Source organism: Chlorocebus sabaeus, chromosome 27 (assembly GCF_047675955.1).
Source record: "Chlorocebus sabaeus isolate Y175 chromosome 27, mChlSab1.0.hap1, whole genome shotgun sequence".
NCBI lineage: Eukaryota > Metazoa > Chordata > Mammalia > Primates > Cercopithecidae > Chlorocebus > Chlorocebus sabaeus.
The window spans coordinates 24,616,819-24,631,091 of record NC_132930.1 but is presented as its reverse complement, the minus strand read 5'-3'; the positions used below and the strand labels follow the sequence as shown (position 1 = coordinate 24,631,091).

Below are 14,273 nucleotides of genomic sequence, written 5' to 3'. Positions count from 1 at the left end.
TTTGTTGTTTTTCTAAGACAGCAGCTGTGGATGTGGCTTAAAAACTGATGAGTATCTACAATGATGAGCCTTTATGGAGCAATGAAAGGCTGCTTACAAATTGTAGCCACACTTGCAATGAATTCTGTGTGTGTTATTGTGAATCCCTAAGGGTGACTTTTTTCAGCAGGGTGAGTTAGGATGGTACAAACTGAGAGTTTCTATTCTGGTAATCTTCTTATGACTTTAAGGAATTTGGAATATTTTGCTTGACTGTTGTAATGAATCTCTAAACATATTATTTGGATATGTGGGAAGGTAAATTGTAAGATACATTATAGACATGGTTTCTGTCGTCAAATATTTTCGCTCACAGTAACTACTATGTATAATAGCATTTATAGATGATGCTTTACCTCTAGTTACTGTCTAAAGATGTAAATGTTGGGTTATTTGAAGCTACATATTTCCAGCTTATACATATGAATAGTTTTAGGCACAGTGTATGTACCCACTTTTATTTCAGAAAAATAATGGGTTGGTTGGTTGGTTGGTTGTTTATTGTTTTGTTGAGACAGAATCTCGCGCTGTTGCCCAGACTGGGGTGCAGTGGTGCGATCTCAGCTCATTGCAACTTCCACCTCCCGGGTTCAAACAATTCTTGTCCTCAGCCTCCCGAGTAGCTGGGATTAGAGGTATGTGTCACCATGCCTGGCTAACTTTTTTGTACTTGTTTCTTTCTTCTTCTTCTTCTTCTTTTTTTTTTTTTTTGTGACAGAGGTTTGCTCTTCTTGCCCGCACTGGAGTGCAATGGTGCGGTCTCGGCTCACTGCAACCTCTGCCTCCCAGGCTCAAGTGATTCTTCTGCCTCAGCCTCCCAACTAGCTGGGATTACAAGTGCCTGCCACCATGCCCGGCTAATTTTTGTATTTTTAGTAGGGACAGAGTTTTACCATGTTGGCCAGGCTGGTCTCGAAATCCTAACCTCAAGTGATCCACCTGCCTTGGCCTCCCAAAGTGCTGGGATTACAGGTATGAACCACCACATGTAGCCAGGAATATGGTTTTAATATGTTATTGAGACATATAGTGAACTATAATTATTAAAAGTGGTATTACTCTGAAAGACATCACCTGGATCTGACCTACAAATAATAAGATAGATGTGATAAATTTTTAATCAAAATATACCTAGAAGATAAATTTCTCAAAATAATCCTGGGAAATGTGTGTTTCTTTTAAAGCAGAAGAGAAAAAAGGAAGGGTGGAGTAGCAGCAGTTGAAACAAATGAGGAATCCTGCTCCCCACCCCACCCCAAAGCCCCACTATATATGTGGGGTTATGGTTAGTATTTCTGGTGTTAGAGTGTGTATTTGCAAATCTCTGAACTATTTGTATGTATGAATCTTATCATAATAGATTCACATTCTTCTTAAAGGCAATGCTTAACATGTTTCCTAATCATAAAATGTTGATATTGAAGATTTTTAAAAAATACAGGTTGAATAGGCTGCTTAAAATTAGCTGCTGCTTTATTTTTAAACATTTAGAAAATTTTGTTAAATTTAGTCTCATTCTTCCTACGAAAGAGCTTAAACTTTGACAGTTAACAGCTGTTCTTTTGTGTGGGACATGTTTTCCTGAGGATTTTTGTGCACATTAAAAATAACCATTTTTGTGAATTGTAGTTATTATTCATAGTCACTTTTAAAAAGATATAAAAGTTTTCCAGTGAGTTACTTCTGATTCATAACCAAATTTTAGCAGAGCGGATGTAGACTACCAGTGGAATAATTAGACAAAAAATATTAGGGGGCTACAGATCCCTTTGTGTATGTTTAATTTCTTGGACAGCTTATATGAATAATTAAAGTGTTGAGGCAGTTAAAATTTCTTTTTAGCTGTAGTCACTAGGGAAGTAGAAATATTATTTCCAGCAAACAGATGGCTTTCCTAGTATTGGTCCCCAAAAGCGCCTACTGAGGTTTGTGTTTATGTTGGATGATTTCCTAATCACACCAACTCAGTATACTTTTGAAAGATCACACCTGGTAACAGAATATGATGTAAATATTAATATGACTTGGTGAACTTGAGAGCTTCCAAAATTAAGTGTACGTAGTTCCTACATCCCTGGGGAGAGTAGTCTGTTCCAATGAGAGAAATCGCCTGGTAGCTAGTACTTTACTTTTCTTATCACAAGTCCCCTTTTTTTATCTTTCTGCTTCAGTTGTACTCTCAGGGATTCCCAAGCTGCTACTTCTACTTTTTAACTCATTAACTCTGTCATCTACATGCTATTTTCATTTCTGCTTAGTCAGACGACTACCCCATTCTGTACTTTGAGGCACTGGTAGGTTTTTGTTAGAATTAAGGATAGGATTCCATTGTGTATGGGGAAGATTTTCAGAGAATACAGTGATGCCGGGGCTTAAAATGACAAAATCACATCTTTTCTAAGCTCTATAATGAAGCTTTTTTGGAGATTTCACTTGTTAGTAATCTTTCTCTTTTTAAAATGTCTGTTTTCCTTCTCCCATTGGAAATTAAAACACAAGCACAAATTGGGAATCTACATGTATATTTATGCTAGTGAAATTTCAAAAATAGTCAAGTATTAGTGAAGTGGACACATTGTCGGAGTAAATAGTTGGGGGTTCATCATCTCACGCCCGGAAAATTTAGGACATGGACACGTGCAAGGAGTTTAGGAGTGGAGATTTAACAGGCAAAAGAAAGAGAAAGGAAAACAGCTTTCTCTCTAGTGAGAGAGAAGGGACTTCGGAGAGGAAAAGACCGGCCAACTGCAGATGCACTGGATTTTATAGTCAAGTTGGAGGAGGGGATGTCTGATTTACATAGGGCTCACAGATTGGTTTGATCAGGTATGACATTTACAGCGGGGGAGGCTGGCTCTCCCACCCTAATCTTATTATGCAGGTAAACTTTCCCCTTGGCAGGTGCCATCTTATCTACTCCTTACTGTACACATGGCTGACAGAAGGGAAGATGGAGCCGCTATTGTGAACATGATTGGCACAACTGCTGGCATCTATGTCTGTAGCTTGATTTTACAGGCTGCTCTTTGTGAGAAAGGAAGATGGCTTGGGGGTGCTTTTCATTAAAAGGAAAACCTTACTGAGAGGACTTCTGTACCCTCACTGTCTGCCTAAGTAATATCTTCTTAACTCCTTTATCATTAGGATTTTAAAAACAGGCTGTATTGGCCGGGTGTTGTGGCTCACTTCTGTAATCCCAGCACTTTGGGAGGCCCAGGTGGGTGGATCACCTGAGGTCGGGAGTTTGAGACCAGCCTGGCCAATGTGGTGAAACCTCGTCTCTACTAAAAATACAAAAATTAGCTGGGCATGGTGGCATACATCTGTAGTCCCAGCTACTTGGGCGACTGAGGCAGGAGAATCACTTGAACCTGGGTGGCGGAGGTTGCAGTGAGCTGAGATTGTGCCAGTGCACTCCAGCCTGGACGACAGAGCGAGACTCCGTCTCAAAAAATAAAAATAAAAATAAAAAATAAAAAATAAATAGTAAATAAAAATTTTTCAATAAGGAAAAAAATTTTGGTGCTTTACATGTGTTGCCAGGGTAACGGTGGCAGCATTTGTTGAAATGAGGTGGTCCTGAAGTAAAAGGCACAGTAGAGGAGTTGAGTTAGTTTGGGGAGAAGATTTTGGTTCTGAACATGTCAACTTTGAGGTTCTTGTGAGAAAGCTAGATGAAGTTATCCAGTGGCCAGTTATATGTGGTGATTCCTGGAGCTCAAGAGAGAGGTCAGGGTCGGAAATGTGCACTTGAAGACCCATAGATGCTAATTAGAACCTTGGGAGTGGGCAATATCTCTTTGATAGAGTTAAGCAGACACAGACTTGGCAAGCACCAAAATTTAAGGAATGGGTAGAAGTATAGAAGCAGTTAAAAGAAAACTGTTAGCAAACAAGGTAGAATAAAAGCCTCAATAGTAGAGCGTTACAACAATGAAGACAGTTCTAGAAGGAAGTACACTGGTCAGTGGTGTCAAATGCTGCAGTGAGGGTGAGGTAAGTTTAAATGTTCATTGGATTTAGGATTTCAGAGACCATGGCAAGAACAGTTTGAATGAACTGGTGAGATCTTACTGTGGTTGAGTTGGAGGTGAGGAAGTATGCAACTCTTTCAAGAGCAGTGGCTTTGAACACGGAGAGTGGGAGTGGAACCATAGGTGTTAAGGTAGAGCTTTGAAGATGGAATAGGCTTGATATGTTTAGATGCTGATTGGAAGGAACACACGAAGAGGGAAGATATGAGACTTTTATTGGTAACTCCTATTGCTGCCTTTTCTGTAACCTTGTACTGCTTCTCATGTGTTAATGGAAAGCCTGAATTAAAAGGGGGTTACTGAAAGTGGCACACATTCAGTAATTCTGTGACTAAGAGGACATTTACCAATTCGATTCTCTTTTAGAGTCTACATCTGCTGTTTCTTTCTTTCTTTTTTTTTTTTTTTTTTTAAGATGGAGTTTGGGCCGGGCGCGGTGGCTCAAGCCTGTAATCCCAGCACTCTGGGAGGCCGAGGTGGGTGGATCACGAGGTCAGGAGATCGAGACCATCCTGGCTAACAAGGTGAAACCCCATCTCTACTAAAAAATACAAAAAACTAGCCGGGCGAGGTGGCGGGCGCCTATAGTCCCAGCTACTCGGGAGGCTGAGGCAGGAGAATGGCGTAAACCCGGGAGGCGGAGCTTGCAGTGAGCTGAGATCTGGCCACTGCACTCCAGCCCAGGCGACAGAGCGAGACTCCGTCTCAAAAAAAAAAAAAAATGGAGTTTGGCTGTTGTTGCCCAGGCTGGAGTACAATGTTGCCATCTCGGCTGACTGCAACCCCTTCCTCCCGGTTTCAAGCTATTCTCCTGCCTCAGCCTCCCGAGTAGCTGGGATTACAGGCACATGCTACCACGCCTGGCCAATTTTGTATTTTTAGTAGAGACGGGATTTCACCATGTTGGCCAGGCTGGTCTCGAACTCCTGACCTCAGATGATCCACCTGCCTTGGTCTCCCAAAGTGCTGGGATTACAGACCTGAGCCATCGTGCCCAGCCTGCTGTTTCATTTTAATCAGAAAAAATATTCTGTCTTTGTCTCTGTCTCCTGGAGGAGTGATGTTTGTGCTTTGATTCTTTCATATTTTTGCTCAGTCCTTCTAATACTAAATGAGGTGATGGACTCAGTTCATTACTGTGAAGCCAAAGATATTGCTTGTCTTTGGGATCTTTATCCATACACTGTAAGAGCCATGTGGCACATACATCAGTTTCTTTTTTTTTTCTTTCAACTAATTGCCTCTAGACTTTTGATTGCTTGCTCTTATCAGTAAGTAGAAAGTTAACATGTACCCCAATACATGTGACTGTCATATTGTACTGTACCGATATACTGAAGTATGTACATAAATTTGAAATTTTAAAAAATGTTGTGATAAAGATGAGGTAAACAAAGCTTTTCACCTCAACAACAAAAAGTTTGTTTGGTTGTTTTTTGATTTTTGTGTTTTGGTTTTTTTTTTTGAGATGAGGTCTCACTTTATCACTCAGACTGGAGAGCAGTGGCATGATCATAGCTCACTGCAGCCTTGAACTCCTGAGTTCAAGCCGTCCTTCTGCCCTAGTCTCTCAAGTAGATATGAGTTACAGGCATGTGACATCATGGCCCATGAATTTAAAAATTTTTTTGTAGACACGGAGTCTCACTGTGTTGCTCAGGCTGGTCTTAAACTTCTGGTTTCTAGTTATCCTCTTACCTAGGCCTCCGAAAGTGTTTGAGGTTAGATGTGAGCTACCATGCCTGGTCTGTAAACAAAGTTTTAAAGATATTTTTAATAGTTAATGGCAGGAACTCATTTTATCATCACAAGTTTTTGTGTGTTTGTGTGTGTGTGCGTGCGCACGTGCACCAGGCTCTGGAGTGCAGTGGCGCAATCACAGCTCGCTGCAGTCTTGACCTCGGGGGCTCAAACCATCCTCCCACCTCACCCTCCTGAGTAGCTGGCACTACAGGTATGAGCCACCATGCCCGGCTAATGTTTTTAAAATTTTTTTGTACAGACGGTGTCTCACTATGTTGCCCAGGCTGGCCTCAAACTTCTGGACGCAAGTGATCCTCCCACCTCAGCCTCCCAAAGTGCTGGGATTACAAGCATGAACCACTGCCTGGCCAATCTTCACATGTAGTTTTTAGTGAGAACAATGTGTTTGAATATCACTTCTTTTTATCTTTTTTATTTGAATATCACTCCTTTAATACTTTGTGATAGAGTCATTCAAAGGACTGGGTCCAAGTTCATTTTATTTTGATATAAGTAAGTGATTTTCTTAGCTGAAAAGCTATTGTTTAAATGCCATGCTTAAGTGTTTTGATTTACAGACGTGTCTATTAGGTACCGTACTACAGGCAGCTACTTGTCTTCACAGGAAAAGTAATTGATTTGGGGACCTTTTTGTATAGAGAAAATGAGTAACTCATCAAGTTTCACAACACTTTTACTTCTAAGTGCTTTGCCACCAGATAAACAGCAGATCTCCATGTGGCATAAGAGATTTTCATAGTTACTGTCTGTCTCATGATGATGTATTGTTTCATAAAAGTAACTGTATCTATTACATTGGCAGTACTTTGTGCCATTCTGCCTTTAATTTCTTGTCTTGCTAATGTAAGATGGAATGAATGAATGTCTTGTGTGATGGAATTTCAGTACACTTTCTACAGAAATTTGTTTTATTTCGGTTAAAGCAGCTACTTGCGGAGCAGATAATGCTCTCACTGTTATTTCATAAAATGCTTTTATTAAAGAAGTCAAAAAACTCCCTCCATGAAGACAGAGACCTTGTCTTTTTGTTCAGTGCTCTAGCTCTGAACCTACAAGAGTGGCTCTCGTGTAAGACATAATAAATTTTAACTGTGGAATGAATTTGTAGTTGAGAATGTTTTCCTGTAGATACTTTCTTACAAATTTTTATATTTCATTAAGAAGCCAGCAAAGACTATAAACTAAGGTGTATTAGAAAAATGGTCTGTACTACCAAGTTTATGGCAAATTTCTCACACTAGATAATTTTTCTAATACTAGTTTCCCCACTCTGCCCTATGATCTTCAACAGCTTTTTATGTGCTTATTTATACGGTAATTTGCTCACAGAAAAATACATTTTGGTTTATGTCCATATGCTTTCCGAAGTCATATTTCAATTTTTCTGCCATGACAGGAAGGACAAGTCTTTCCTCATGGTATTTGGCTACTTATCTTACACTGTTATAGAAAATAAACCTTAGTTGCAGTGAGCTGAGATCGCGCCACTGCACTCCAGCCTGGGCAACAAAGCGAGACTCTGTCTCAAAAAAAAAAAAAAAGAGACATCTGAACATAGATAGTTAAATTTAGTGAAGTTTTCCAAAGTACTGAATTAAAAATTATGACTTTAAACCTTGCTCGGGACAAGAAACCTACAACCTATAGACATATGATAGGTGAACAGTTGATTAAAGGACATTACGAGGTGAGGATGGAGGGCATATAAGGGAGATAACATTCTAGCAAGAAGAAACAGCAAATGTAAAGACCCGCAGGCAGAGTATCCCTGGATTAGATGTGGCATGTGAAGTAAAGACAGGATTCAAAGATGATTCCCTGGTTTTTGGCCCGAGCAATGGTAATTACAGGGTTGCCAACATTTAATATGGGAAACAGATTTTAGGTATGAGGTTGTGAGATGAGGCTACATATAAATGAATGATTTGCTTTTATGGCTTCTGGATTTTGCATGGTGACAGGTTTAAAAAAATCTCAGGATAGCCAATTCTTGGTAAGAAACATGGTTTTAACCCATTTATGCCAGAGGTTGCAAAATTTTTTTTGTGTGTGAAAAATCAGACCTTGGTGATAGCCTTCAGCAGTAGGATATAAATAACTCCCACAAGCTTAGCATTCCAATAATGGAACACTAGGCACAAATGGGTTAAATAACTGTTTTACTCTAAATTGGTGATAGTTAGGGAAGAGGAACTAATTTATTTGCTCAAGCCATACAAAATTATTAATATAAAGGAAGAGAACTTTCCTGGAGTAAACAGAAGTGTTTCATGCATTAAGTTTGGGTTACCTGAAAAAATTGAGATTATTTTGCTCTACCTTTTAATATGCTAACTCCCTGGTCCATCCTGTGGATTTCAAAAGTATATGTGGAAACATTGTGTACATTAGTGTGTGATCTCTGACACTTGAGGAACACAGATACCTAGACTATTGAGATAGTAAAAGGGAATTAGGGAGTCCTGAAGACAGATATTCATACTAACAGGAAGAAGACACAGAAGTTTTTGATCACATGCTTAGGTCTCCAGGCATCACTTGAGAGAATTTTTCTGAGAGTGCTTTGTTTATTTTTTGGTAGGGGGTAGGTGATGGATCTTGCCCTGTTGCCCAGGCTCAACTCACGGCAACCTCTGCCTTGCAGGCTCAAGCAGGTCTCCCACCTCAGCCTCCCGAGTAGATGGGACTACAAGTGTGTGCCACCACACCTGGCTAATTTTTGTATTTTTTGTAGAGAGATGGTCTCACCATGTTGGGCAGGGTGGTCTTGAACTAGTGAACTCAAGTCTTCTGCCTACCTTGGCCTCCCAAAGTGTTGGGATTATAGGCCTGAGCCACTGTCCCTGGCCTTGAGAATGCTTTTTATGTTACGAACAATACAGGACATAGTATCTATCAAAATAGCTGCTATATATTACTTGTTTTCTCTACAACTAAGTATACCTTCCTGTATGAGCTTTCTGTTTTGATAGTACGTTTATGTATTTGGAAATATGTGCATGCCAAATAGGCCCCACTGCTAGTTTTATACAGGTTATGCAGTAGGGTCACTTTCCATGGCTATTAACTTCTAGGTGTTCTATTAAGAAACAATGTGTGCTAAGAGCTGCTTTGGGTCGGGGGGAGGTGTGTGGTTATGGTGGGGAGTTCTCTTTCATACTTTCTTTGGAATCACAGTGAATTGACATTGTGATCTTTGTGTATTTAAATTGTTTTCAATTCAGAGTAGCATTAATGTGTACTCCTGCATCCTTGTCCTAATGGTAGCAGTTTTAGCATTATTTTCTCTATATAATGGGAGTTTACCTTACTGTCTTTGTCTGTGTGGGCTGCTATAACAGAATACCATAAACTAGGTAGCTTATGAACAATAGAATTTATTTCTCACAGTCCAAGACTAAGGTGCCGAAGGTTCAGTGTCTGGTGAAGGTCCCTCCTGTGGTTCATAGATGGTGTCTTCTAGTTGTATCTACACATGGTGGAATAGAGGGTGAAGGATCTCTCTCAAGCCTCTTTTCTAAGGACACTAATCCCATTCATGAGAGCTATGCCCTTATAACCTAATCACCTCCCAAAGGTCTTTCCTCCTGATGTTGTGACATTAGGGCTTAGGATTTCAACATACCTCTTTCAGGGGCACACAAACATTCAGACCATAGCACTCACCTCATTAAAAAACTCAAACAAGGCTGGGCATGGTGGCTCACACCTGTAATCCCAGCACTTTGGGAGGCTGAGGTGGGTGGATCAGCTGAGGTCAGCAGCTTGAGACCAAGGAAGGAGACTTGAACCTGGGAGGAGGAGGTTGCAGTGAACCCAGATCGCGCCATTGCACTTTAGCCTGGGCCACAGAGTGAGACTCTGTCTCAAACAACAACAGCAGCAGCAACAAAACCTCAAACAAAACCAACCAAAAACTATCCAGGGCATTCTGGTAGGACCATGGGTACTGAAGGTTCATAGGGCTTGTTTTGTCTAATGCATGCAGAAGTCTATTATAGTGCCACGTAAGTTCTGGGAGGACATTGCTTCTTAGAGACTATTTTCATTAAAATTAAAATCTAATCCAGTATGTAGCCTTAATCATTAATCCATTGTTTTAGTAAGGTTTGTTTTTGTTTTCCAGCTTCTTATGTACTAGTAGCTTTGTTAAATAGTGGAAAGTGTAGCAATTCCTAAAAAACCCGATGGAAAGGTAAGTATAGCAAAATCTGGTGGAAAGTGTAGCAATTCCTGAAGCTACTACATCAGCTACTATTTGCAACAAAGAAAAGCACTTGTATATTTTCAGTCTTTTTTCTTAAAATATTCATCTGTTGCTCAGGTTTTTTCCTTTAATCATGAAAAGTTTATTTCCAGTTGCTTCAAAACATTAATATGCTAGGAAAAAATTGTCTATGAAGTAACAAGATTTTCATTTATGTCATCCTCATTCCCCTGTTACTAGCTGCCTATGCAGTAGATCACAGCAAGGAAACATACATTATATCAGAACAAACTTTTTATTTTGATTTGATTTGTTAAATGCATGCAGTGGCAGGTATTTGTTTTTGGAATCAGAGAGACCAGGCTTTAAATTCTGGTTCTGCCACTTAAATGTCTCTTCCTGCAAGTTACTTGACTTCCTTAACCTCAGTTTCTGTGTCTATAAAATGGAATTATTATGCCTATCTCATAGGTTTGGTAGTAAATAAGTTAGATAATACATTTAAAATATTAGAAACCTTTGTATATTTCAAATATACTAATAAATCTTATTTGCAATTGTTCTTGTAATTCACAGTATTCTTTTTTTTTTTTTTTTTTTTTTGAGACGGAGTCTTGCTCTGTTGTGCCCAGGCTGGTGTGTAGTGGTGCGATCTTGGCACACTGCAACCTCTGCCTCCTGGGTTCAAGCGATTCTCCTGCCTCAGCCTCCCGAGTAGCTGGGATTACAGGCACCCACCACCACACCTGGCTAATTTCTTGTATTTTTAGTAGAGACGGGGTTTCACCATGTTGGTCACTGTGGTCCCGAACTCCTGGACCTGAGGTGATCTGCCTGCCTTGGCCTCCCAAAGTGCTGAGATTATAGGTGTGAGCTACTGCGCCCTGCCACAGCACAGTATTCTTTAGATCATGATATAATATATACGGCCACCAGGGACTGTTTTCAGCAGGCTTAATGTTTTCATGTTATTTTTATATCCCTATTTTATTTAAATACAAAATATTTACTAGAAGGCAGGATTTTTGTTTTACCATGAAATATAGATCACAAGGAAAACATGCAAAATGTAGTAAATTAGAAATTTGTATTTTTATTTATTGGCAATTTTTTTTTTTTTTTTTGAGACGGAGTCCTGCTCTGTCACACAGGCAGTGCAGTGGTGCGATCTCAGCTTATTGCCACCTCCACTTCCTGAGTTCAAGCGATTCTCCTGCTTCATCCTCCCAAGTAGCTGGGGACTACAAGTTCGTGTCACCACGCACAGCTAATTTTTGTATTTTTAATAGAGACGGGGTTTCTCTATGTTGGTCAGGCTGGTCATGAACTCCTGACCTCAAATGATCGGGTCGCCTTGGCCTCCCAAAGTGCTGCAATTACAGGCCTGAGCCACCGTGCCTGGCCGGCAAAGAGATTTTACATGGGAAACTGATCAAATAATTACAATATACAGAAACTGTAATTGTATTTAGATTCTTGTGATGTAAGGGGGATACAGGCTTTTTTCCTTTGGGTACAAATAGAGATGGACTGTTTTCTATTTAGATGCCATTAAAAATTTTTATACTTTTTTACTTTGCCTGTGACATGTAGTGGTTATATAAAAGATAAGTGAAGACAGCCTGGCCCTTGATAGTTTGTGCCTCCTTGGGGACTCCAGGTACACTTACATAAACTATAAGGAGGAACACCATAGCTCACATAACAGGCATTTCCTAAGGAGTGTTGAGGTACACAAGAAGAGGGAATGGTTAATTCAGACTAGGGATTCCAGTGAAAGCTTCAGGAAGGGATTTCTTCTTCTACTTCTCAGTTTTAAACTTTTTAACTAAGTTAGAGGAAGATGAATTCTAGAAATTTGGGGGCAAGAGATTTTGTTAAGGAATACCTGAGTACTGACTTCCTCTGACCCTCCTGTCAATTCAGGATGTGGTTCTTGTTAGAGATGAATTTGTTCAAAAACCATGAGTGCCCAATGTTGGTAAACATTCCTTTAACTGGAAGAAAACAGAATATCAATAGAAAGGTAAGCCTGAGTAGAGTCCCAGTAAGAATGTGGCTATTTTCTCACCTCTACTAGAGCTGGACCTGCAGAGTGTGTCACTGGCAGCTGTGAGTACTTTTAGCTAGGGAGCTTGTGGCCAAGGTAAGTCTGCCAAGACAGGCTGCACATGCAGTTGGGCTCTGTGTAGCTAGTGCCATTCAGCTTAAGTTCTGTATCAGTAGCTAAGTAGAGGAGGAGCTAGATCAGGCTCCTAGATTGGGAGTGAGAAAGTAGGAGAGTGAATCTGTGTGGCTTCTTTCTGTCTGTTCCATTTGAAATGTTGCACAAATTCCATTTCCTTCCACAGAGATAACCACTGTTACAAATTTGAATATATTCTCCCAAATTCTTTGTGTACTTAAAAATACATAAAAGTATATAAATACAGTTTGGGTTTTCTTTATCTTTACTTTTAAAATTTATAATTCTTCTTTAGTTCTTTTCTTATCAGTGTATATTTAGGGTTGCCCCTCTCATAATTTTGTGTAGTATTCCATATCCATAATATAGCTGTAACAGTATATTTAGCAAGTTCCCATTTGGTGCCCAGCTAGATGTTTTTCTCTTTTAGAAACAACACTGTAGTGAGTATCTTTGTGTCTCGTATGTTTGAGTATTTTTGTAGGACAGATACTTAGAAGTGAAATGGCTAGTTACAAGGATATGTACAGTTACACTTTTGATAAGATACTGCCAAATTGTTCTTACATTGCTATTATCATATAGCAGTGTCTGAGAATCGACTAGATACAATTCGGAGTTGGAAGGAAGAGGATTCCACATAGAGAAGTGTGCATACAAGCATGGAGGTAGCAGAGCCTAGTGGGGATGGTGAGAAAGGGAGTAAAGAATCTGGTGTAGAGTGTGGGAAGCAGAAGGGCCTTGTGAAGGTGAGCCCAAAAGAGTAGGTTAGATGAGACAAAAAAGTATTTTTCTTTTTCTTTTTCTTTTTTTTTTTTTTTTTTGAGACGGAGTCTCGCTCTGTCGCCCAGGCTGGAGTGCAGTGGCCGGATCTCAGCTCACTGCAAGCTCCGCCTCCCGGGTATTTTTCAATGTTTTGCTTGGAACTTTAAATTTGAAGAAACAGTGGAGCCCTTTGTAAAGGTTTTAAAACAAGAGCTTTATTTCAAGAAAATAGCTAGTGATAATTGTGAAGGCTAGGCTTTTGAGGATAGGTGATTGACTATAGGACTGTTATAGTGATGCTGTGCTGTAAGGAAGAACTTAATGAAGGCCGAGGCATTAGAAATAAAAGGCATCAGATTCAAGTAGTGTTACAGAGTTAAAATCAGTTTGTAAGACTTGGCTTAGGATAGGAAGGAAAATGGTTGAATGTCGTGGCTGTCTGGGAGGATGAGTAGTGCCACTTAACGAAGATAGAAATAGGAGAAATAGATGGGCTGGGCGCGATGGCTCACGCCTGTAATCCCAGCACTTTGGGAGGCCGAGGTGGGCGGATCACGAGGTCAGGAGATCCAGACCATCCTGGCTAACATGGTGAAACCCCGTCTCTACTAAAATTACAAAAAAATTAGCCTGGCTTGGTGGCGGGCGCCTGTAGTCCTAGCTACTCGGGAGGCTGAGGCAGGAGAATGGCATGAACCCGGGAGGTGGAGCTTGCAGAGATCCGAGGTCGCGCCACTGCACTCCAGCCTGGGCGACAGAGTGAGACTCCGTCTCAAAAAAATAAAAATAAAAAAGAAATAGGAGAAATACGTTCGATTTGTAAAATAACAAGGGAAATATTTAGAAAATTTATCAAAATATAACGAAGTAAGTTACTATCCATTATTTATGTATCTCATCAGGTGTATTCAGTTTATTGTGGCAAAATATACATAAATAAAATTTACCATTTAAACAGTTTTAAACTGTACAGTTTAGTGGTAGTAAGTACATTCTCAGTGCTGTGCAACCATCACTACCATCCATCTTGAAAGCTGTTTTCATCTGCCCAAACTGAAGCTCCAAACCCATTAAATAATAACTCCCCATTGCCCCCCAGGTCCCTGGTAATCACCATTCTTTTTGTCTCTATGAGTTTGACTACTCTAGGTACTTCATGTAAGTGGAATCATGTAGTATTTGTCTTTTTGAGACTGGCTTACTTCATTTACCATAATATCTTAAAGGTTCATCCATGTAGCATTGGCAGAATTTTGTTTCTTTTTAAAGCAGAATAGTA

At 39.9% G+C, this 14,273-nt stretch overlaps 1 protein-coding gene across 6 annotated transcripts in view; it reads left to right on the top strand.

Moving 5' to 3' along the window:
- RBPJ (recombination signal binding protein for immunoglobulin kappa J region) overlaps positions 1-14,273 on the top strand; it is a 268,269-nt gene that overhangs the window by 177,971 nt on the left and 76,025 nt on the right. Inside the window, exon 1 of one of the 6 annotated variants that reach the window (XM_073012484.1) lies at positions 1,309-1,324. The exons of the other annotated variants lie outside the window; for them this stretch is intronic. The gene's annotated coding sequence lies outside the window, so the exon portion shown is untranslated. Of the gene's footprint in view, positions 1-1,308; positions 1,325-14,273 lie in introns of those variants that run through there. 6 annotated transcript variants of the gene reach the window in all.